At 41.0% G+C, this 23,299-nt stretch overlaps 1 protein-coding gene across 1 annotated transcript in view; it reads right to left on the reverse strand.

Annotated features, from left to right (window-relative positions):
• The window catches only part of LOC139218566 (plasma membrane calcium-transporting ATPase 1-like), an 89,035-nt gene extending 88,396 nt beyond the window's left edge, over window positions 1-639 (reverse strand). Inside the window, exon 1 of the mRNA XM_070850188.1 lies at window positions 239-639. The gene's annotated coding sequence lies outside the window, so the exon portion shown is untranslated. The remainder of the gene's footprint in view (window positions 1-238) is intronic.
• Between the last annotated feature and the right edge of the window lie 22,660 nt (window positions 640-23,299).

Raw genomic sequence — 23,299 nt, forward strand, 5'->3', positions numbered from 1 at the left:
CCAAATCCGCCTGTAGTTGCTAATAAGTGGGTGTCAAGGTAAAGAAGCAGCAGTTGTGGACGTTACCCGGATGCTAACTGGGGACACGACAGACTCCCGAAAACACGTTAAAAATTCACTTCTAACCGGCACCGGCAGCCAAACCGCGTTATGCTCCTCGTCTTTGAGCCACAAGTGAACACACAGAAAGGGGACTTGTGGCGAATAAAGTTAGAAAAACAGAGAGAATCGGCGTTACCTCCACTCGGGGGATCCTCTGTCCGAATCAGGTCCTGCGGTAGCGTCGGCGAGGCGGAGCGGCGTCTTCAGCTTTAGAGGGGTTTGTCCATTTCCCAGCGCGGCTCCAACTTGACAACTGCAGTGGTGAAAAATGATTGACAGACCGGGTGGGGAAAAGATCTTCAGCGTCCCTTTGTTCCGGCGTTTACGCCAGTTTTTTTGACAGTGATTACACTCGCGGACGCATCAGCTGTGGTCCTGCAGCGGCAGGAGGAAGGAGACCAGACCCGATCCAGATTCAGTCAGAAATCAATCCGGTAGAAATAGGAAGAAATAAACTCCCCTTCTCTCTCCTGCAATAAAAGCAGGGGAGAAAGCGAGAGAGGGAGAGTAAGAGAGAGAGTAAGAGAGAGAGAGAGAGAGAGAGAGGCTCTGATAACAAAGAGCAGATCCAGTAAATGAGAACTGGTGGTGTGTTTGTGTTGGAGAGCGGTGGGTGGGACTGGGGGGAGGAGGAGGAGGAGGAAGAGGAGGAGGAGGAGGGGGCATTGGGGTCCGACACATTCAAACGGGACCAGAGAAAAGACCCAATGTCCGGATCGGTGTCTTTTCCTGGCTCACTAGGGGGAACTGAGAGAGGGAGGCGAGCCGAGAGAGGGAGGGACCAGCCCGGGATTACCCTGTATTTAAGGTGGATCTATGAATTAATTAGGTAATCAGGCAGAAACAGAGTCCTGCTATCGAGAAGATCAGGCCCGAGGAGAAGATCCGGGCTGGAGCCCTGGAAACTTGAGCGGAAGCTCCACATCTGGATCTGTTCTGGGGCGATGTATGGAGGCTCATTCCTGCCCATGGCCCAGGATCAAACATGTATTATCATTAGAATTATTCTTATTATGTTATATTTGTCTAAGATAACATATTAAGAAGGAGGATGTTGGGGGGGGGGGGGGGGGGGGGGCATATACTTTTAGTAAAAAATATTATGTATAAAAAGTGCACAATATTTCAATATCAAAGCTGTGGTGTCATGAGTAAAGTCACAACATTTCAATAGTAAAATCATAATAATTCCACAAAAAGTCATCACCTAATATATTGAAATATATTTGTGTCATAAACTATATAGCATCTAAAGATGAAATTGAAATATTACAAAGAAAATTAATAATAATTGGGGGGGTGGGTGTCTGAGTAGATATGTATCAAGGTACAAGTCATAATATTTCAAGAATAAATGAATATTTCTTCATTTAATGTTTCATAAATTAAATCAATGTATAAAAAAGTTGCAATAATATATGTAATATATACAGTATTTTAAGTTCAAGTTATACTCTAAGATTAAATTGACATTTCACAGGGAAACATTATATATACATATATATACATTACATATTTTGAGACTAAGTAGACATATTTCAAGATACAAACTGTAATATTTTGGGAATAAAAAAAGTTATTTTTAAGTAGGAAAAGATATTGAAATGCTGGACTGCCACTGTCAGCGGGAAAATTTGAGAAGTAAACCCAAATACATTGAGAAAGTCTTAATGTAAAGTGCACAAAGAAATTGAATGTGATTCTGGGATACACAAATACACTGAGTGATACTTGATGTGATCCTTGAAGGTGTACTTCAAGTATGGAGGCCCATTCATGTCGGAAAAATACATTAACAGATGAAAAGTTAATGATGCTGAAAGTATCAAGGACTGATGAAACTACGAGTTACTCAATTTTCACACACTTCTGACAAAGTAAATTAAAACTATGAGATTCTAAGGATTGTGCCCTGCGCTGGGTATGAGTACATTTGCGATAAGATATCTGATATGTTCACGTATACATTTGAATGTGTGAGTAAGAGAGAACAAGCAGCAGAGAAAGTGACGGTGAAGCAGAAAGTTTAGCCATAAATGTACAGGAACAAGAATACATGGATCAAGGCTGCAGCCTCCCGACAACAACACGAGGCTCCTGTGTGTTAAAGTGAAAGTGGGCTTGGACCTAAATTTTGTCCCTGGAGGAAAACAAACATCTCCCCTTTATTTCTGACAGCGGTCACTACATGTACACACACACACACACACACACACACACAATGCAGACTGCGCCCAAGCTTCTCCTTTGAGGATTCAGTAAGTGACACAAATATATATTTTTTGTCAGACTAAGAGACTAAACAGAGCTTAACAGCACATATTTTGTTACTCATCCAGCTCTAAATACTTAAATAACAATCAGGGTGGACTTCACATTTGTCATTATGCTTTCGTTGATGCAATAAATTGCATCCAAATCTTCGATTTGTCTTTAACCTTTGAGAGGAGCAGATATTCGTCCTTTCAAAGATATCATGAGGGTTGATTACTCATCAACATATTCAGCTGAGACGTCGTTTTTTTTAACAGGTGGACATCTATAAAACTCCTATTAAAGCCTCTGAGCACAAGTCAACAACTGTTTAATTTTGTGGATGTGAAAAGGAGAGTTCACACCCTCATACATAAGAGGTGGAGATGTGCCTTTATGAGAGTGTGCTCATGTCTTGTGAATATTTTTGGTCCAAATGCAGAACACGAACAAAGAATCTGTAAAGAAATTTCTCTCTGACTGCCAACTGGCCACTCAATCAGCTCTGCCTCCCACGCTATGCTAATGACAGAGAGGCAGAGAGGTGGTTAAAGCTGCCATTTAACGGCACAGCACACTGCTTCGCTTTCAGTGCAAACCGACTGCAGATGAAGGAGAGCTACTTATTCTTGTAACTGTTCCCAAGTCACCATCAGTCACCACCAAACACAGTTTCTCATCCTTTCTGAGTGTCTGACATCAGCGCCGCACCCCAATCCCAGAACTGTTTATATTCAGTTCAGTTTTATTTATTCATACGGCCCAATATCACAATTTTTCCTCAAGGGGTTTCGCAGTCTGTACAGTGTACAACACCTTCTATCCTTAGACCCTCGATTCAGATCAGGAAAGACTCCCAATAAAACCCTAAACAGGGACAAAAATGGAAGAAACCCCAAGAGTAACAGTATCCACTGTATACAGTATATCTTTAGTTTTTGTAATACCAACATACTTGACTGTGAAAGTAGTTATTGTGTTTTCAATAAAAATGGTAGCCTAACAAATTCTATGTCATTTTGTTTTTAGCTGTTATCACCATGTAAAGTTTATATGGTGAATCTGTTAGCAGACTCACGTGTTTACATGCACTGAGCAACATTATCATTTATATGGACTTTTCGATTGTGTCTGACTGATGACTACGAATGCATAATTCACTCTCGTTCAAGCGTACGTTTTTGTTCTCTACCAACTCCAGAGGGAATTATCTCGCTCTTTAGCTCCAAAATGCTCCAACTTTGTTTCCAGTTTAGGGAGGAGTGTGTGTTTGCTGAAAACATCTGCCTGTTAGTGAACATCTTGTAGATCATAAGAAAATGTTCCCTCATTTGATTGATAAATTAACATAAATTAGCTGAAACATATTTGCTGTTGTAACTTAAAGGTATTCAAACATCTGGGGGACAGGTGGTCTTTTAATGCTCTGTCTCCACAATCACCTGTTAAACTTGAGAATTACATTGTTCGCCTCACCAAGTCATCTACCAGGCATGTGTCCCTGCACAAATTTGAGTGACCAACGCAGTGGCTCTCCATTGCAAATGGTTGGACAGTCCTGTTACTGATGCTTTAGGGTCAGCAGTTCTTGAGGGTGGTTCCAGGATTCCCCAGGAAAATGGGGGATATTTTACTATAATTTCACTATTGTTTCATTGAGTAGAAGTTAGTCCAATGAGAGCGTGTGTAAAAATGACTAACATGTTCATAGGTTTCACACTCTGTTTATCTGCCAGGCTACAGTATACACAGTTATGGAATATCTAAATCCTCGCCTGATGAGACTATATCTTGTTAAATACAGGTCTGCAGCCCGATGTGTATTAATTTGGGGGTCCTTAACACCAGAAAGGTTGAGAACCACTGCTTAAGTCTTAGATTTTTGATTAAATGTTAACAAAATACAGAGGAATTTCACTTTTTATAATTGTCTCACAAAGATTTTCTCCTCATATGTTCCAATGTTTTACAGTTAGAGGCTGGTTGGTTTGTGGTTTCTATGTGTCTAAATTCTCACTATGTTTACGTAACATTGAGGCCCCCTGCTGTGAATCAGATCAGAGGAATGAGCCTTGTCAGTGCTCACCTGCCTGATTCGCTTCAGGCCTTCACCTCCCCTCCTCAACACACTGTTGTCACAACACACCTGTGTATCTAATGTCAATACATCCTGCAGAGTCTGTCCGGGGCAGGACAAGCCGAGGAGGAGCCGAACATTTAATCTGATGAGACACTGACCGCAAAGCCCAGCACCCGTGAAGAGGGACGTCCACCAAAACAAACTGCAAGAGATAAAAAGGAAAGAGGACACTCATAGGATAAGGGTTTGATGTTTGGTGTCATCCATCTATTGTTGAACTGTTGAACAGAGGGGGCTCTGGTTTGATGAATAATTCTCACAGACAGCTGAGATACTCCAGTTCCATCTTTGCTGCATATGTGCATTTCTGCAGCGTCACAGTCGTGGATGAATATGCAGGCATTCGTCTCTGGATTGTCTTGATTTGTTGATGGATTGATTGCATCCCTCCTTACTCCACCATCATCAAAATACTCTCACAATTAAGTCAATACTTATCAAAAAGGTCTTCATCAATTTTTAAAACACTGGCAGAAGGAAGCACATCGCCAGCAGCAGACTCATTGATCATGAGCGCCTTAGTGAGTAAGGCGTCCTCTTTTCTGCCTTCACAGATGCTTCACAGACACATCACAGACTTTGAAGCAGCGGTTTTGAGCATCAGCCCAACAATGTTGACTCGTCCACCTCATTGTCCATCATGTCAGAGTGGATGGCAGTGTCTCTGAGGTTGCAATAAGCAGGACTGGCGTACCTCAAGGAACTGTACTGGCTCCATTCCTCTTCTCACTCTACACCTCACACCACTGTTTTAACTCAGTTTCCTGCCACCACCAAAAGTTGTCTGATGACTTCTCCACTGTTGTACGCATCAACAAACACAGCCTTTTGTGAAACAATAATCACCTTATTCTCAATATCAGCAAGACCAAAGAGCCGGTGGTGGATTACAGGAGCTGGTGGTGGACTCCTGGAAGGTCAGCTCCGCAATCAGGCAGGAACTGGACAGTCTGGAGTCAGTGGCAGAGAAGAGGATGAAGGACATGATCAATGCCAAACCCCTCTCACCTGGATCCTCACACTGAGGTGTGCCCACCACCACCGGGCTGTACAACATCAGTGTAGACCACAGACTATGGCATCATTCTGACCTGCCAGCTTTGCTGTATACTGTTCTATTACAGTATTAACTCCATTATATTTCCACATTAACACAGATGCTGAATATTGTAACTCAATAATTTCTTATTCTGATGTACACACTTATAGGAGATGGTATCATATTACTCTCACATGTTCTATACTTTGCTGACGTTGTTGCTATTAATCACAACATTGTTGTCACTTCACTTGAGACGGCACTTCATTAGTGTAACTGCATCACTGGCAGTGGGAACAATATAGTGCTTGCCTTATAATTTTGAGTGCTCTTGTATAGTTGATGTTTTCATTTCTATTTTATAATGTCTTATATACCATATAATATTCAGTTTGTTTTTTTTACTTTCTTTACATATCTGTACAGGGTCATTAAATATCTAATCTGATCTTAATCTGAAAATGTAAATGAACAGTATAATGTGTAGGATTTAGGAGGATCTACAGGCAGAAACGGAATGTAATATTCATAATAATGTTTTCAATAGTGTATAATTACCTGAAACTAAGAATTGTGTGTGTTAGCGTTGTGTTGTTGTTGTTAGCTTAGAATGATCTTAAATGTCATCACGGAGCAGGTCCTCTTTCACAGAGTTTGCCATGTTTCTACGGTGGCCCAGAATGTACAAACAGAGGCTTTCATGTTTTACATTGAAGTGGCAGCTTGAATTATTTAAATTATTTAGCACAAGAAAAAACACGGGAGCATGAATCCTTTGAAGTGATTGCATGAAATCAAACATAAGATTTATGAAGCTTTAGCAGACTCTCAATGCTCGCAAAGTTAGCATGACCCGTTTTTCTATAAGCTTTTAATTTATCCTAACTAATCTCTTCTAACTGGCCAGTTAGAAGCTGCTTTTAGCCTAAAGATGTTTCGTGAATGGTGTCCCTGACCCATAACCTAAACCATTCAAAGCATTTACTTAGTTGCTGGAGCCAATCCAGAGCCTGGACGGAGAGCGTCCTAAGAGACTCAGTTCAGAGCAAAAAAGTCACCTCTCCATCTGTTCCTTGCTTCAAAGGCAGCAGGAGCTCTCTCTCTCTTTCCCTCTCTCTCTCTCCCTCCCTCCCTCTCTCTCTCTCCCTCTCTCACCCAGACAAAAAGTCAAAATAGACTGGTTACTCGAAATTTTCTCAAAATGTCTTTTTGGCAGCCCCAGTAGCCACAGCATCTCTGAGTCTCATATCCATCCTCTGAGAAGGAGGTGTTGTGACCAACTGCAATGAAAAAGCAGCTGGTAATGTAGGCCGGGTTTCCTCGACCACTTGTCAGTCAGCGATTTCTTGTTCAACCCGAACATGTGACCAGTCTCACTAGTCTCATAAAAGTCCTGTATGACTCACTTTGCTCCATCAAATATATTTTAAGTTCAATTTTGTTGTGTAAGTTGTTCCTCTCGCTTCCTTCCTTGAGTGGAAATGAAACTTGTAGCTTGAAGACATCCTTCAACACCAGCATTACCAGAATATTATTAGACATGTTTGAACGATTTCATTAAAGAAGTGTTAATAATAGAAGTCACTGTAAGTTGCATTTGTTGAAAAAAAAAAAAAAGCTTGGCGTAGCACAGAGGAAGAGAAGCTGCTGACGGATCTTGTTGTCTGCAGTGTAATAGCATCATACATCACTGTGTGATGTGTTATTGGTGCTTCTGGCCTGCAGTTTCACAGATACGAAAGACTGATTCCACCTGCAGCTCAGAGTTACTGCAGCACTGAGCAGCTGGGGCTGAATTTCATGGAAACAGGACTTTGTATTATCTGTTTTATTTTTAGCTGCGTTGGTTCAGAGCGAACGTGTCAATACCTGTTAGATGGATCATGAGATCTGGTTCAGACATCGGGACTCCTCAGAGTCTGTACTGAACCTGTTCATTAGATTTTTATAGCCCTCTTGGTTCACCTTTGACCTTGTCATGCTGCACAGGCGGATTCAACAGTGTTGCCAAGTGGGCAGTCCCTGCAGGACAGCGTTTGGCTCAGTTCTTATTTGTCTTTGTGAGTGCACATCAAAAATGGTACACAATGTCAGAGCAATAAAAAGTGCACATCTTGTTGCCAAATTAGTCATTTTCTCGCTACATCTGACAACTTTTAAAACCTCTTTATCAATTTTTAAAGAGCCTAGTGACAAATCTAGAGCCTTTTTGGGCAGGCATTAGCTCCTGTCCCCTGAAGAGAGTTGGAACGAATGTGCACTCATCCTGCTCTCTGTGGCTGCAGGGCTCTGGATCGACCGTGTTCGGAAAGTGGGAGCATGTGCAGCATGTTCATTCAGCCAATCGGCAGCCAGAAAGCAATGTGAAGCGGCGGTGAATGTGCTTTCCTGTGTTAACCACCAATCTCTGAATCACAATGTCAGCCTGGGAACTCCCTCTAAATGAAATAACTTGACAAATTTAACTTGATTTTATCTTTTTCACAAACATCACAGATGCTACAAAGTTAGTTTATTCAGTCTAGTCAGTTACTTCAGTCCCTCTTTGCTACAATGTTCTTTCAAGCGTTACTTGCTTTCGTGTATATCGTGTATCTCAGAGATCTCCTTGTGTCTTGTTTGCCTGCTTTATGACTAACCCCATTTTCCCTGAGCCACCAGCATCACTCTCTTTAGTTCTCGCCTGCCTGTCTCTCTGGCTGCCTCGCCACACTCACTCATTGGTCCGCTACGCCATCTCAAACACCTGCCACGCTCATCCCCTCATCTCCTGCCTGCTCGGTCCTGCTCCCCTGCTCCAGTTCCAAACCAAGCCTCAGCCTCATTTCCATTCCCCGCTCAACTCTCCTTGCAATAAATCTCTTTGTGAACTATATCTCCACCTGAGTCTGCATTTGGGTCCTCCATCAAACTAAACCTCACAGTCTCTGCAACAGCCTACATACATTTTGAAAGTACGAGGCAATGTAGATGCAAACTGTACAGAAACTAGCACCTTGAATAATAAATTTAGTTTGACTACATAATGTTCAACAAAGCCAAAATGCAGTAGTTCAGACTAGAATCTGCCTGTTTGACTTGCTCTATGGCATCAAAAAAACATTATGCAACCAAAATGCGAGAAAGCATCTTGCAAAATTTGCAGTAACTAACTAGTCATCTCAACAGAGAAGGTAAGCAACTATTAGCCAACCAAAAGTAGAGCTCAAGTCCTGTAAGTTGTTAAAAGACATCCACGTCATGCAGGAACTGCATTCTCTACTATTCTCTACGACATTCTCTACTTAAGCGTTTCTGTAGTTACTGCCCTCTAAGTTTGTCAGGACGTCCTCTTATCTTGGGTGTACAGAGGCAGTTTTTTTGTAATGAGAGATAAAGCCATTCAAGTCCTTTGGGTTGCGTCCATCACTTCAGATGATCTGGATAAAGTGCAGGTTCAAACACGTTTGCTCAAATAGCTCTATAGTGTTCCTGCTCTACTGTAGTGACGTCAGGAGGCGCACAACATACATTAATCTTTAACACTGAATCTTCAAACCTGAACTGACTGAACTGTCATTGTCAGGTTAGTGGTGATGCATAGAACATTACTACTAAGTTAAACGCTAACTGAAGAGCATGAATCGCAAAGACACAATCATTGGCTGCTGACATGTTAAACAGAGCCTGTCATAATCAAGAAGTATTTAGATCATTGACCTAAATTAAAGTACTCATAACACACTGAAAACAATACAAGTAAGCCAAAGTATTATTGGTTAAATTTACTTATAGTATCAAAAGTAAAAGTAGACATTCTGCAGAAAAATGATCCCTGTCAGTGTTTTATTATCATACTAATCAATCAGTTTTCATTTATTTAGCGCCTGTCTCAAGACACTTTTTTTAGAGCAGGTCAAGACCAAACTCTTCAATTAAGAGAACTAACGATTCAAGAATTCAAACTTAAGGAGTGAGCGATCACTAGGTGACAGTGGCAAGAAAAAACTCTTACAGAAAGAAATCTGAAATCAGAACGGAGGTGGGCGGCCTTCTGCTGGAACTGTGTTATATATAAATATGAATGTATAGGATTCATATTACTGCCGCATTCATGTGTTTGTTGCATTTTACTGCTGTAAATGATTATGGTTGTGCTCATTTTAACTACTTTATATACTGATGGGTGGTTTAACACACAGAGATGTATCATGGTGTATAAGATTATCATGTGTTTGTAGCGTCGCTGTCCTGTGAGAACCACGTGTCTCTAAAAAGTCAACTTTTCATGAGAAAAACAGCCTGTTTTCAGCTTCGTGGTAATGCTTTTTCGAGCTAATCCACTGAGGAGTTTAAATAGTTTATTTAGCTTAAGAAGTAGGAGAATTTCCTCAACCCATAAAGAACAAACGCTTATTCCTTAAGTTTATCAAGAAAAGTCAAAAATGATCATATTTGGAGGTACAAGGTTTTGACTGGACAGGAAGTGTGAAAAGTATAAATTAACCAAGTTGTCATAATCAGCTACATGATTCACAGTTTTAGTAGTGAGATCACTTTGAGTTCAGGAATGTTGTATGTCCCTCCCTGTATTAAATCCTCTGTCCACTTTATTCGAGTGTCTGAGTTCTGAGAGAGCAATGTATGCACTATATAGTGCCCTCAAAAGATTTCCTCAATGGAATAAAACAAATAATGTCCTTGGCATGTACTCTCCCTCAGTGATGATGTAATGATGATGATTCAGTGTCCAAAATTTCAGTTCACTGCTCACTAAAGAACTACTGAGTGCTAATTATGTAGGGGTTAGTGAATGAGGGAGTTAATTCAGACACAGCCTTGGTGAGTAATATATTTTCAGAAAAGATAATAATGGTGGCCAAACCTCTGAAAAGGTTGTAAAAAGCAAAATTATCCATTCGAGTTTCATTGTAAGGTGTCAACATTTTAAAAATAACATTTTAACACTTCAAACGGAGGCTTTTACAAGGTCTCATTTAAGGGAGTTTTCTGTGAAAAGAGCGGGAGCCAATCAAAAGCAGTGATTTCATCATGAAATCATTGATCAGCAGTCCTGCTGGAATGTGCCACAGTTTTCTAGAGAAACTTTTCAGTATTAATGTTAATTATAAAATGGAGGCTGTGATTCAAATCCATCAGGCTTATGTAACGCTGTGACTTCCTGGGGTCAGGATCCACCTACACGGCAGCTATCTGACAACACACAGCATTTAGACAACTACTTGAGGTGGAAACACATAAATCTCTCCATATATGCACTGACAAGGGTGACTGGATGTTGTATCCATGGCTACCTTCTCACGTAATCTGTATTATTTTTATCACAAAGACTTTTCTGTTTTTTCTCCCGAGCCTCCTGCTAACATGATATGCACAGATTCAATTCTATATGTGAAGGAACCAAAACCAAACAGGCTCAATAACACAGAGAGGTTATATCAGCAGCAGTATGAACTGGAGCACAAAACAGTGATATGATCTCTATTTGTTGTTTGTCTGGCAACAGATGAGAACTAAAGTAAGACAAAAAAGCTGGTTCACATGCAGCTCTTTTCCATTTAACATCATTTCTGTTTAAACTGTGGACTAAGTTTGGGCTCTGCTTGGGAGGTTTAATGAATCTAAGTGCTCTTGCTCATGATTGATCAATCTCCATCATCGTCGTTTTGTTACACAGGTACAAAGTTTACCTTGTTCACCATCTTGGTTTAGCATATTTATTAGCACAAAACACAAAGACCAGCAGGGAATGATGGGAATGTGAGGTGCTAAGTCTAAGTATTGGGCAGAGTGAACTTTTTTTTTACTTTTTTATTTATTTCCAAACATTAATCTTCACACGTCCTAATTTATTCCTGAATATTTCACACTATTGGTTTATAGCATTTTTTGAAAATAGCCACTTTCTTTGTAAGAGCATTTTACCAAGATCTTATGTCCCCACACACCCTAATGTTCCTGTCTTCTGCCAGTCAAAGCCATTCAACTGGGCTTACAATAAACTGCTCTCATTGGTTTTGTTTATATTCATTAATACATCCTCAGATTATTTTAAAATCAAAATTAAAGTTAAGAACCCTGTGTTACTTCTAGCATGAGGTTTATAATTCATGATTAAAGACCTCAACACCTGAGACCTCAAACTGATTAAACCTGTCCTCTGAATAAACTGTATAAAGTTCTGTATGAACACAGAACAATCTTAAACTGTTTTTAATGTAACCATAAAAAATGTAAAGTATATGCAGTGTAATCACTGGCCATTGGGAGCACTTTGAGAATTGCCATTGGCCTGACCAGCTGACTGACCCAAATGGTTAAAACATGGTTAAAAAGGTCAAATAGAAGGTGTAGGTCAAAGCAAGAACAACAAGAGGACGATACAGTGGCTGCAGACCGTCAGCTCTCTGTCTGCCTTTAACCTGATCGTATGATCTCTGTCAAAACATGTGATTGGTCACACATTACACATCAATACAATCAGACGGTGTGCGGACTGTGTGTGGCCGAGCAGTGTGGGGAAAAAACGGACAGTGCAGGAGAAGGAGAGAATGAGAGAAAGTGAAAAGGTGGAGCTGAGACGAGCTGCAAGATGCTAATCTCTACAAACAGATAGTTGCATATAAGGGCAAGATTTTGGTGTGAGCCCAGAAACACTGGCCCCTTGTCCCCAGAGGCTAAATCATCATGAGACGATTCTAAAGTGACACTAAATGCAACAAATTGCAGGTATGCTCCCAAGCGACATGGTTAGTGTTAGAAAAACTAACAAACATGCTAACGGGGCCACACTCAGCATGTCATCATGTCACAGCTAACCTTCCAGGGTTGATTCTGTGCTTTAAAAATACTAATAAATGGCATCAGTACTCTGTAGGAGAGCAGGAGTTGTGATTGCATGGAAAAATAAAAACTAAAACTACATAAGGAAAATAAGTATATAAAGAAAATAAAACTTTGTGTCAGGTAGAGGTTCCCAGTCAACTATTGTGGATGTTTGGTTTGTGTGGTAATAAAACTAAAAGATATGTTGCTGGCATAAACAGTTGCAGTGTATATGTGGCAGATTGGCCTTGGCTGACATTAGATTCCTGGCCTGAAATATCACCACAGTCCGGCCGCAGCTCTTTCCGCGCTTGACGACGAAGGAATACTGCCTTCGACAGCAGAGGTGAAAGGTCAGGAGACAATCCATATGAGGCCGACATCAATTCCTGTCACCTGCTCAGGGAGTTTCCCAGCATCCTTGGCCAGCTGTCAGCTGATGGATACCCAGGCAGAGGAGTCCCCGCCCCGGGCAGCCGGGTGAAGCCTCCCTCCTGGCCTGGAGCTCTGCTGGTGGTCCCTGTCATGGAGTCCAACCCTGTCATTACCGCTGCCCGGGGGGGCCAGGCTGCTCACTGATACCATTAACTTTTCATCAGCAGCTCCGGCTTTTAAGTCAGAGGAGCTGTTTTCATTTCAACAGCCCATCATGTACTCAGAGACGTATATACATCTACAGAAAAGATTATGAATATATTCTGACTGTGAACCCTCATTACCTACAGATCTCTGCAGTTAAAAATCAAATCACAGTGTGCTGTACCACCCAAATTTTGAAACATAATTTACAAATGCAATCTAGTCTTTTTACTTGCTGGTGTAACTGAGCTCAGCCTGACACCACCGTAAGCTGGCTATGTAGAAACCTTTTGACTCTTTGTGTAGTTTTAGGTGGAGGAATGATGGACAGGAGGCTTGTATCTATTTCTTTGAGGCTTGATAGGAACACAATACGCTGAATGCTCTGGTCAGTTATACAGTTAGCTGTCAGCTCACGCTCAAGCAAAGATCGCTTGTATGTAAAACAAATGAACTAGTTACCTAGTTAACCACACCTCTAATCACTTGTCAAGCCTGCTTATATCTCATCAACCCACTCTGTCTCATTTTTCTCAACCCACCCTCAATTTTCTTCCCCCTCATCCACTTACCTCCCTACGTCACCCATCCCTCTGCACATCCCTAATTACATCCATTCCCTCTTTTTATTCCCTCTTATTCAGTCCTGTGCATACATCTCCCATCTCTCCTTTTCCAGGAACTGTCTGGGGCCCATAATTGGCCGGGGTGACACAACTCCCAAGACGTACTGACAAGCGATTTTTCCCCTTCCCCCTTCAATATATCCATCATTGACAGGTCTAAATGGACAACTTCCTCCCTCATGTTCATCCCGTTCCTCACACACACATTCATCCAGCCTCAACATCTCTTCATTAAATCTTTAATATCACATTGCTGTGGCCTGGTGAAATGAGGCCAGAGGCCATCAGATTGGTAAAAGAGAAGGTTAGTTTAGTCTAGATTAATAAATGCACTTGTACTTTTTGACATAACGTGTCTTCATGGTGTTGCACACTGTTGGTTTTATGTGTGTGAATTAATTCTTCGTGCTTCTATGTTTTTATGCACACCCACTTGCCTCGAATGGCCCCTCGAGGAACGAATTAAGTATTTTGAATTTAATTGAATATCTCATGAACTGGCAAAGTTTCACAGCAGAAATCCCACAACAAAAATCGTTAAAATTAAAACTCTCCGCTGGACAGGAACAGAATATACGTACTGGTCAGTCCTACAGCCAAGCATGCTGCAAATGATCAGCAAGTTCATTTAGCGCGATGGCTGACTGAGGTTTTCGTCTGGGTTTAATGTTGATGTGTTTGTGGGTTTGATCCTCCTGATGCTCTCCAGTGTCTCAGCAACACATCAACACATCCAGGCTGTTCTCTGATTCTCCATCAGGAGAAGTGTGAAATGGCAGGTTGTGATTTTGTGTGTGTGTGTGTGTGTGTGTGTGTGTGTGTGTGTGGGCGGGCTCTGGCCTTTTCCCCTCCTCTCCCACGTCCTCCAGCTCTGCCGCGGCATTAGCATGCAAACAGCAGCTGCAGCGCTGCACCCCATTGCTCACTTCAAACAACAGCACAACCTCAGCTCCCACACACACTCACACACACACACATACACACACACACACAGCGTCACAACATGACCATGTAGTACAGTTCATATATCACAACAGTAGAAGAAAAAGCACTTTGTACATGTCAATGAGATGTATTCATTTGACATTCAACCCACGCAGTAAGCGACACACACACACACACACACACACACACACACACACACACACGCACACACACAACCCACACAGTATGAGCACTACACACACACACACACACACCTGAACACACACACACATACACCTGAACGCACACACACTGCTAACCTGAACTCAGTCTGTTGCTCTGCAGGACCTGTTCAGCTGTTCATGATGTTTTCTTGCGTCTTCACTTTCTTCCTCAAGTACAAATTAAAAAAGCTTTAGTCTGAATGTTGAGCTGGTTTTAAACTTGTGCATTCGAAGGTTACAGCATAGCAACAGAGCCCAGGAGGCTGTTGCTACACCACAACCTCCACCAGAGCTGACCTGCAGCTCCTCGGAAACGTAGCTACACACTGGGTCTATGGGTACGAGCAGGAAGAGGACTGAGCAAAGTTTTTGTATATTCCGGGTGTGCACTGTCACATATTGCCTCCAGGAAATAGTCACTTATCCTCCTGTATGTCACCAATAAAGCATCTCACTGAAAATAAGTAAACATATGAGGAGGTTTTTTTCCCACACGGCCCAGTTTGCAAACCCACCACACATCCACAAAGCAGAATATGAACGAACAAACACGAATCGATCCATCACCAGCAATTATCTTTAATTCAATTCTGGAGCCAATCCAACCACTTAACCTTATAAACCATATACAAAAATGGATGACATGACAAAAACGAAGCCCACATATCTTGATCGCACCCTGGTGATGGGCTGCAGCATAGGTCATAAACCCTGCCCCATGTTAGTAGCTAGGACATGGGCTAAAAAAAATAAAAAAATTTCTGTAGATGGTTTCTGTCATTTCAGGTTGGTGTTATCACACTGTTGTATGTTCCACTGTTCATTCTCCTGATAAGTTTGCTTTTAATGAGTTCTTTGATGCTATAATAAAAGGGGGACCCAGATGTTTACTCCAGGAGCAAGAACGTGTTCACTTGACATACCCAATCATCCCAAAATGCACTGTGTCTCTTCAGACTGTCCAACAGCGGGCAGGCGGTTCTAGCACCAGTGTTGCTGGGGAGAGACATGGTTGAATAAAATTACTAAGAATGATGGCAAGGAGTGATGCGAGGAATATGTATGCATAAATCATCAACCCTCCATGAATTATTTTCCCCAATTTAGCAATTCGCACGTGAAGATATCCACCTCTACCTCTCCCAGTAGGAGAAAATTCATATGTATAATGTAAGAAACATACAGAACACTAAAATATTTGATCTTTTAATGTACCTTAAACTAATACTGGAAAATATTACATTGAGTGGAAGAGGTCAGTGGTTGTTGATTTACATTTGTGATTAACTATTATATATACAGTCAAGTGATGCAGAGAAGATGTATTGCCTAAGCACACTTCAGTGTGATCAATCTGCTGGTAGTGGTTTATTCTGTCATTCATTTAGTAGGCAGTATGGAGTCCATACTGTCTGAGTAGGTGGTAGCCAGTACGTTAGTATGACATTCTGAACATAGGCTCTGTCTCTAAATGCCATCGACAGTGCAGGCAGCAACCATATCAGGATTCTGGCTTCTTTTTTGTACAGTGGGAGGAAGTGGGGATGCATTGTCAGTCTTTGTAGACAGTCCATGGTTCATATATGACTTGGCCCAACATGTAATCAAACAAGGGCTCAAAGTGCAGGTGCCCGTGATTGTACATAATGGCCAAGGGAAATCAATCAATCATAAAAACACTTAAAACATCTGTGCACATTGCAGCTGTTTCCAATGCTCTATTCATCATATGGTCTTTCCAATAAGGGAATTTTAACGTCCTTTAACTTTGAGCTTCCCATGACCTGAACTTCATTAGGCTTTGGCTAACCAGAACAGTAAACCAGAATGCTATCTTTATAGGACAAGATTACAGCAAAACGAACATCATCACTTTCACACACTGTTTGGTAGGCGAGTGCAGCTCAGTTGTTGAACAGGCAACAATTGTGGAAGCGACCCTGACACAGATTTTCTTTACATTCACAAGTAATGACTGAAAAGGTAATAACATTAAAAGAAGAATAGAGCAAAGAGAGAACACAAGACCTGCTACAGACCAGCTAAACTGCAGCAGTGTACTGTAACTGTACACTAAACTAGTCTATGCAGACAATCCACAGCCTGCAAAGACAAATAAACAAGCAGAAACGCTCGCACTGAATCAGGAATCACCTTTATAGTGAAACTCACTCATCTGCTGCTCTAGTATTTGCAGTATTTGCCATGTTTGTCCCCTGAGAGTGGGGAATTTGGATTTAGCTTCATTTCCTGAGCAGTGCTGAAGTTATGTGCCAGGAATTTGTCTCCAAAGCAGATCTTGTGATAATGGCTACACACTAGTTTGTGGGTCGTCTCCTGAGCTAATACAGTGAAGGAATGAGACTGGTTATAATGGGCTACCAGAGGGGGAAACCAGCACAACGCCAACCAGTCTGCATTTTATGGATCATCATGTAAAACCCACGGATTCATGTGCGCGTGACCTCAGGACTGATCTCTGCTTCAACACAGATGGTAGTTTCTAATTACACATGCGTAACATTTGGTGGGAACAAGAGCAGAGTGCATTAATTAGCAGACACATTCAGATGAGAACTGCTCTTTTAATGAAATAAGAACCAGAGCTGCAGATAAGAGTGTTGTTGGTGAGTCTTACTGTATGTGTCTGTGTGTCTTTATTTTCACGGCTTGTGAGCGTGCGGTCATATTTTACATAATGATCACACCACAGTAATTGCTCCATAATGACATTTCAGCAGAAACAGCGATGCCCTGGACAACGAGGGACGAGGAGTAGTTTTTCCTCAACAAGGATCTGGACCAAAAGATGTTCTGTTTATTCCTTCCTGACCCTGAAATTAGATGATAGTGTGTTGATGGTGATGAGGTTGTTTGACTTGGATTCTGTAGCAACAGAGATCAGGCAGTGGATTTAGATACAGAGCTGTCTAACGAATACTTTATCGCTGAGACTGAAAGACACACAAATACAATCTATGATAATATAACAATCCTGAGGGGTAATGTTAAGGCCACCATTTTTAATCAGTTTAACTTCGTTCCCGAAATACGGTGCTGCAGTTGTTTAACTCATTCAGAACTGATACTGGAATTAAAAGTGAACTGACTTAAGATGCAGTTTTTTCTCACTGAAGTTTTTGTCCACAAGCTTTTACCTTTGACTTTAACTTCAAGGAAGAAGCTTTTTGAATCTTTTCAACTAATGATTTAACCAGGAGATTTTGATACCAATACAAACCGTAGAGCTCTAACAAGTCACCCAATATGGTCAATGGAGCTTTTATTTTTTGGATCCTGAGGTGCCTGAAATAGCTCATCCTTCAGACCTCTATTCAAAACAGAGAGAGCTAAAGGTTCTAATAAGTAGTTCGGCTTCTGCCACTCCAAATGACGGCAGTACAAAGGCAAATCAGGAGAATAAAGAGAGCAAACCTATACATGAACTATTCCTGGATCACTACATCTTTTTCTTTTTTCCTTTTAAACGTGCTATTATCCGCAGCGTAGATTACCTGCAAGATTTATATCAAATTAAATACATCTGTAATAATAAGTAAAAATAACAAGTTCATTTAACGAACTTACGTTTGACAAAAAAGGTTGGGTTCCACAACGGTAGACTGGTTCACCTTTTCAAACAGTAAACATCAACTTAAAGGCTTTCAGTAAAACCTTGTTATCAGTGGTGGCCGTTATCTGAACTGCAGTCAGCATCCTGCAGTCCTGCAGTGTTATAGATCTTTGCTTTGTACTGTTATGTAATTTATTGTTGGTTAAATCAGCATCGTTTGTCATAATGCAAAATTCAGTATCACTGATCATATTGTAGCTGAAGTTATTTGCCAAACTAGCCAACTAACCTACCCACTCAGCTAGTATTTCGCTAGTGATAATGATTGTGAGCGAACAAGCCAAACGAACGTCCCATCATAAACCGAATGTCCTGCAGATGTTGACCCAAGTTTTCCTCCGACGTCGTTCACATTCCCATTTGGCAAGCTGAACTTCACTTTTCAATGTGTGTGGTTAGAGCTGTAGGGGAGCTGACAACAGTGGACAGCAAGGTGGTGCGGTAGTTAGCACTGTTGCCTCACAGCAAGAGGGTTCGAACCCACAGGCCAGCAGAAATGAGTGTGAGTGGTTGTCTGTCTCTGTGTTGGCCCTGTGTCTGATTGTGACCGACCCGTCCAGGGTGTATTTCACTGGGATTGGCTTCAGCCCCCCCACGGCCATCAAGAATAAGTGGTATAGACAATGGATGGATAGTTGAAAAAACGGTCTTTTACATAGAAATCAGTCCACAGGCTGTTTCCAGCATGGTCTACAACATATTAGTTAAATCTATATATTGTTATATTTTTTGAAATTTTCCTAAAAGCACAACAGCAATCAATAAATGAAATAGTTTGAGAGAAAAATGAAAGAGAGCCACGGGCCTGTCATTCAGTAAGCTAACCCAAAGGACAGCCTCGGAGCACAGTGAGCAGTAACTATGAGCTAAAGTTAATGTTACATTCCCAACAGCTGTGTTTACATGATTGTGGCATTTAGCAGAGTTGCTTATTAGACACAAAGAAAAGCGAACAGAACAGAACAGAACGAACAAGACAACTGGCGGCGGAGCTGTGGCAGCGACAGCTGGTCTTCTCATCACTGTCGTGGACTCGTGCCTCTGCAGCCGTCAGGCAGGTGGGATATTTTCAGTTGGATACTTTCAAAATCCAGCTACTCTTTCCCTCAAAGTTAAAGACCCTGTCTTTAAAGGCAACCGAGAAAGTCAGGGAAAGTGTCATTTTTTTAAAAGTTACAATACAATCACACATTGTGCAGTGCAAAGTGATGCATGTTGGGCCTAATTGTTACACATAGTACCTTTAACCAGTTTGAATGTGTCAACAGGCAGCAAATGAACTTGGACCCAAGCTGTTTCCATAGAAACACAAAACAACAGAAGAGCAGCGTTTTAACTGATTTCATGACTTGTTGTGTGTGAGATCAAATGGATTAAAGACCAAACTGATGGACTGATTTTTTAACTGTTCACTGCTTTTTTTTATTACAGTAACACTGAAACAGAGGTGTTAGCATTTAGTTCAAACTCCACGTGTCGCTTTTTAACAACCTGCAACATCAGCTCCTGTGTGTGTGTGTGTGTGTGTGTGTGTGTGTGTGTGTGTGTGTGTGTGTGTTGTCTATAAACATGTGTTAAAGAAATTGAACTATTCAACATGCAGTCGGCTCACAAAAGCATCAGATACTAAATACTGTTTTCTGTCTTTCCTCCCTCACTGTGACACACACACACTTCATTTATACACTGTGTGTGTGTGTGTTTGATTCAGATGTGACTGTGCCACCGAAATCATGTAGGCGCTGCAGCAGAGTGTCAGATATCGACGCCATGGCAACAACACAAAGCTGTGTGGTTATATAAAGACGATCAGAGTTTCAGAGTGAGAAGACAAACTGATCAAAAGCAGACATAGATTCACCTGAGGAGCCGCTGCACTCATCTGATCTAAACTGATCTGGTGTGAACTGATCTGATCTCAGACCCCATTTACCCCATCATGCACTGAGTGGGTCCAATATGGTGTAAATGCATCCAAGAAGCATTTAGAGCATTAGAGACAGAATGAGACGTAGTCTAGCCAGATGTTTAATGATGAAGATGCATATGTAACATGTAAGTACAGTACACATTACATATGCATCATATGCAGTGGAAGTAGCGTGAAAGCACAAGTTTGGTGTCTGACAAACATCATTCATCATCATCGCTCATGGATCTGTTGCTCAAATTGGACTCCCTGTTGTTTGAACACATGGATGTTTTCAGTCTGAGCGCTGATTGCAGTTGCTCACGGCACAGAAAAGCACGGCTGTTGTTGACCTGCTGTCGACCTACATGTGAACATTTGTCTCTTAGGCCGGTTCGGGAGGTGTGTTTTTTTTGCATGCCTTGATAAAACATTGAATGTTCAGGTTTGTGGTCAAATGTTCTGTGGTCAAACGCAGCAGCCTCTCTCTCCAGACGGATGGATACTGTCATGTGCTAAAAATTTTTTAATCACCAGGGTGTGATGAACAAACTATACTACTACTTTCATAAACTCTCCACATGTGACTCCACAGCTACTGATGACTGCTCTGACACACTCAGCTGGTTTTTGGTCCAAATTTCCCTCAATCAACCAAATTCCTCTCTATCTTTAGAGCAGGACTGTTTGTCAGCCTCTCGTTCACAAATTAAATGTGCCCCTTCGGTGTAATGAGCCGTGCACATAAACAGTGATGGGACTTAATCACTACTGAAAATTTAATTAAACGTTAGGAAACAGCCAAAAATGTGACCTAGTAATGTGTCGCACAGTTTCTGGGCTGTGACCCAAGCATAGACAGCACAAGTCCTGTCCGCAAATGATTCAGACTTTCACTGTAGGTATCTCCCTGTACAGAGTTCATCTCTAAAATATCTTTAAAAAAAAGTTCTTAAGTTCCACTTTTTTTGGTTTCTTTTTTTGTTCCCGACATCACACCCATACAGTCTGACCAAACACCAGCCAGTTCAAAGACAGGCTCATTCTTTAACCCTCCTGTTATGCTCATTTGTCAGGAACAGCAATGATGTTCGTGGGTCAATGTGGCCCGGTGTATGTTAAATTATCCAAAAATTGTCAAAAAGCAAAACATCCTAATAAACATTGTTTATATCTCCATCAATATTTAGTGCTATGGTGTTCTTTACCCATCATAGATCATGGTTCAAACTTTTTTTAATGTACGTTGGAAAGACCTACATATAAAATGCAATTGTTTTACATAGCATTGATTTTTTTAAATTTTTGTTTTACATTAAAAAAAAAAAATTTCATGGGGGGGTATTGATAAATTAAAATGAGACACCTCTTCTGTTCATTCATTTAAAATCAAGACAAATGAGTCAAAAAGAGCTCCTCCAACTGGCTTTCCAGTGTAAACCTGCATGTTCAATGCATAACTGGTGTTTGCATCACATGCTGCCCAGATTTTTATGCTGTATTTCCCTGGTTTGGAAGGCATGCATTGCCTAAATGGGCAGTGAAATGGGCAGTTTTGCCTGATGTATATTTGGAGATGAGGACCACTGTATTTCACAATTTTTTGACATGAATGTCTTGCTTGGAAGAATTGAATAGCAATTTCCTCATCTGGTTCATAATCAGAATCATCAGAATCAGAATTTACCTCAAGATGGTCTTCATCTTCAGACACATCCTCCTCTATTTCACTGTCGTGATCAAAGATGAGTTGCAGCGCCTCCAGAGCTTTCATCTGTTTGCTTCTGCTGCTCATTTTGTAATCTGACAGTGAGTATACTGTATGTAAGTGCAGAGTGTAATGTTTGTAGGACTCCAAAGCAGAGAATCTTTTATATGTTTAGCCCCTCCCCTGATGAGTGTCCACTGAGTGTGGATGGAGTTTTTCCACGTGAACATGAAAAGTTCCCACCAAAGGTCATACTAACACCTGCACTGGCACTTTACAGGTGGGGTCAGATTGGGGTGAAATATGTGTCATAGTTGCAAAGACAGAAATAGTAACAATTCTGACCCCTTTTAGTCTCCACCTGGACTGCCGGGTCAAATTGACCCAAACAGTATCAATGAAATATATACATGCAGGGGGGGGTTGCAAATATGTGATATGAACAATTTTCATTTTATATGTTGATTACACTAAATAAGGCAAGCAGAAAAAGTTTCATAATAAAAAAATACTTTTAACTATTTTTCCCAGATTTTCAAAATTTAAAACGGGTCAATTTGACCCGTAACACGACAGGAGGGTTAAGTGGCTATAATCAATATTTGTAAAACAAAAATGTATCAAATGATAATGTGAAAATAATGTGGCCATGTGAAAGGAAAGGGGTCACTCACAGTGATGACCCTACAGAAAATTATGTTATTTCATGGAGCTTTACAGCAGGTTTCAGCCCATCGTGTCTCGGTTCACTCTCACTGCCATCATAGCGTCATGTTCAGCCGCAGCAGGGAACTGTTTTCAGCCTCTAAAAACCTCTAAACCCCCACTGTACACAACCTGTTCAGCACCAAACGGTAGAGAGACATAATTAGCAACTAGCTGGTGAACACAGTAGAACATTTAGCAGCTAAAGAGCCAGATATTTCCATCAGGAGTTGGTAGAGACCAAAAACAGAGTTACAAGACAGTGAATATTAATCTAAGATATTTACATATTTTTAAATGTTTTTCCATATTCATGTTTTTGTTCAGTGTAGTATGCATGCCATCTGTACAGTACCAACAGTAGTACAGTTTTATACCAACAGGAAATGCTACAATACTACCACTGAATGTCAGTCAAAGTGGGCCTTTAAAACGCAGCTTCCAGTTAAACTTGTAATCAAACTGAGAGTGGATCGGCCACACTTCCAGCAACTTGCTTTCATACTGTGCAAGTTATGTACTTTTTTCCCAGATGCAGAAGCATTTAAAAATTATTATTATTATTATTATTATTATTATTATTATAAAATTATTTCATTTATAATTTGCCAAACTTATGTAGATCAATTCC

The sequence above is a fragment of the Pempheris klunzingeri genome, chromosome 2 (assembly GCF_042242105.1).
Source record: "Pempheris klunzingeri isolate RE-2024b chromosome 2, fPemKlu1.hap1, whole genome shotgun sequence".
Lineage (NCBI taxonomy): Eukaryota > Metazoa > Chordata > Actinopteri > Acropomatiformes > Pempheridae > Pempheris > Pempheris klunzingeri.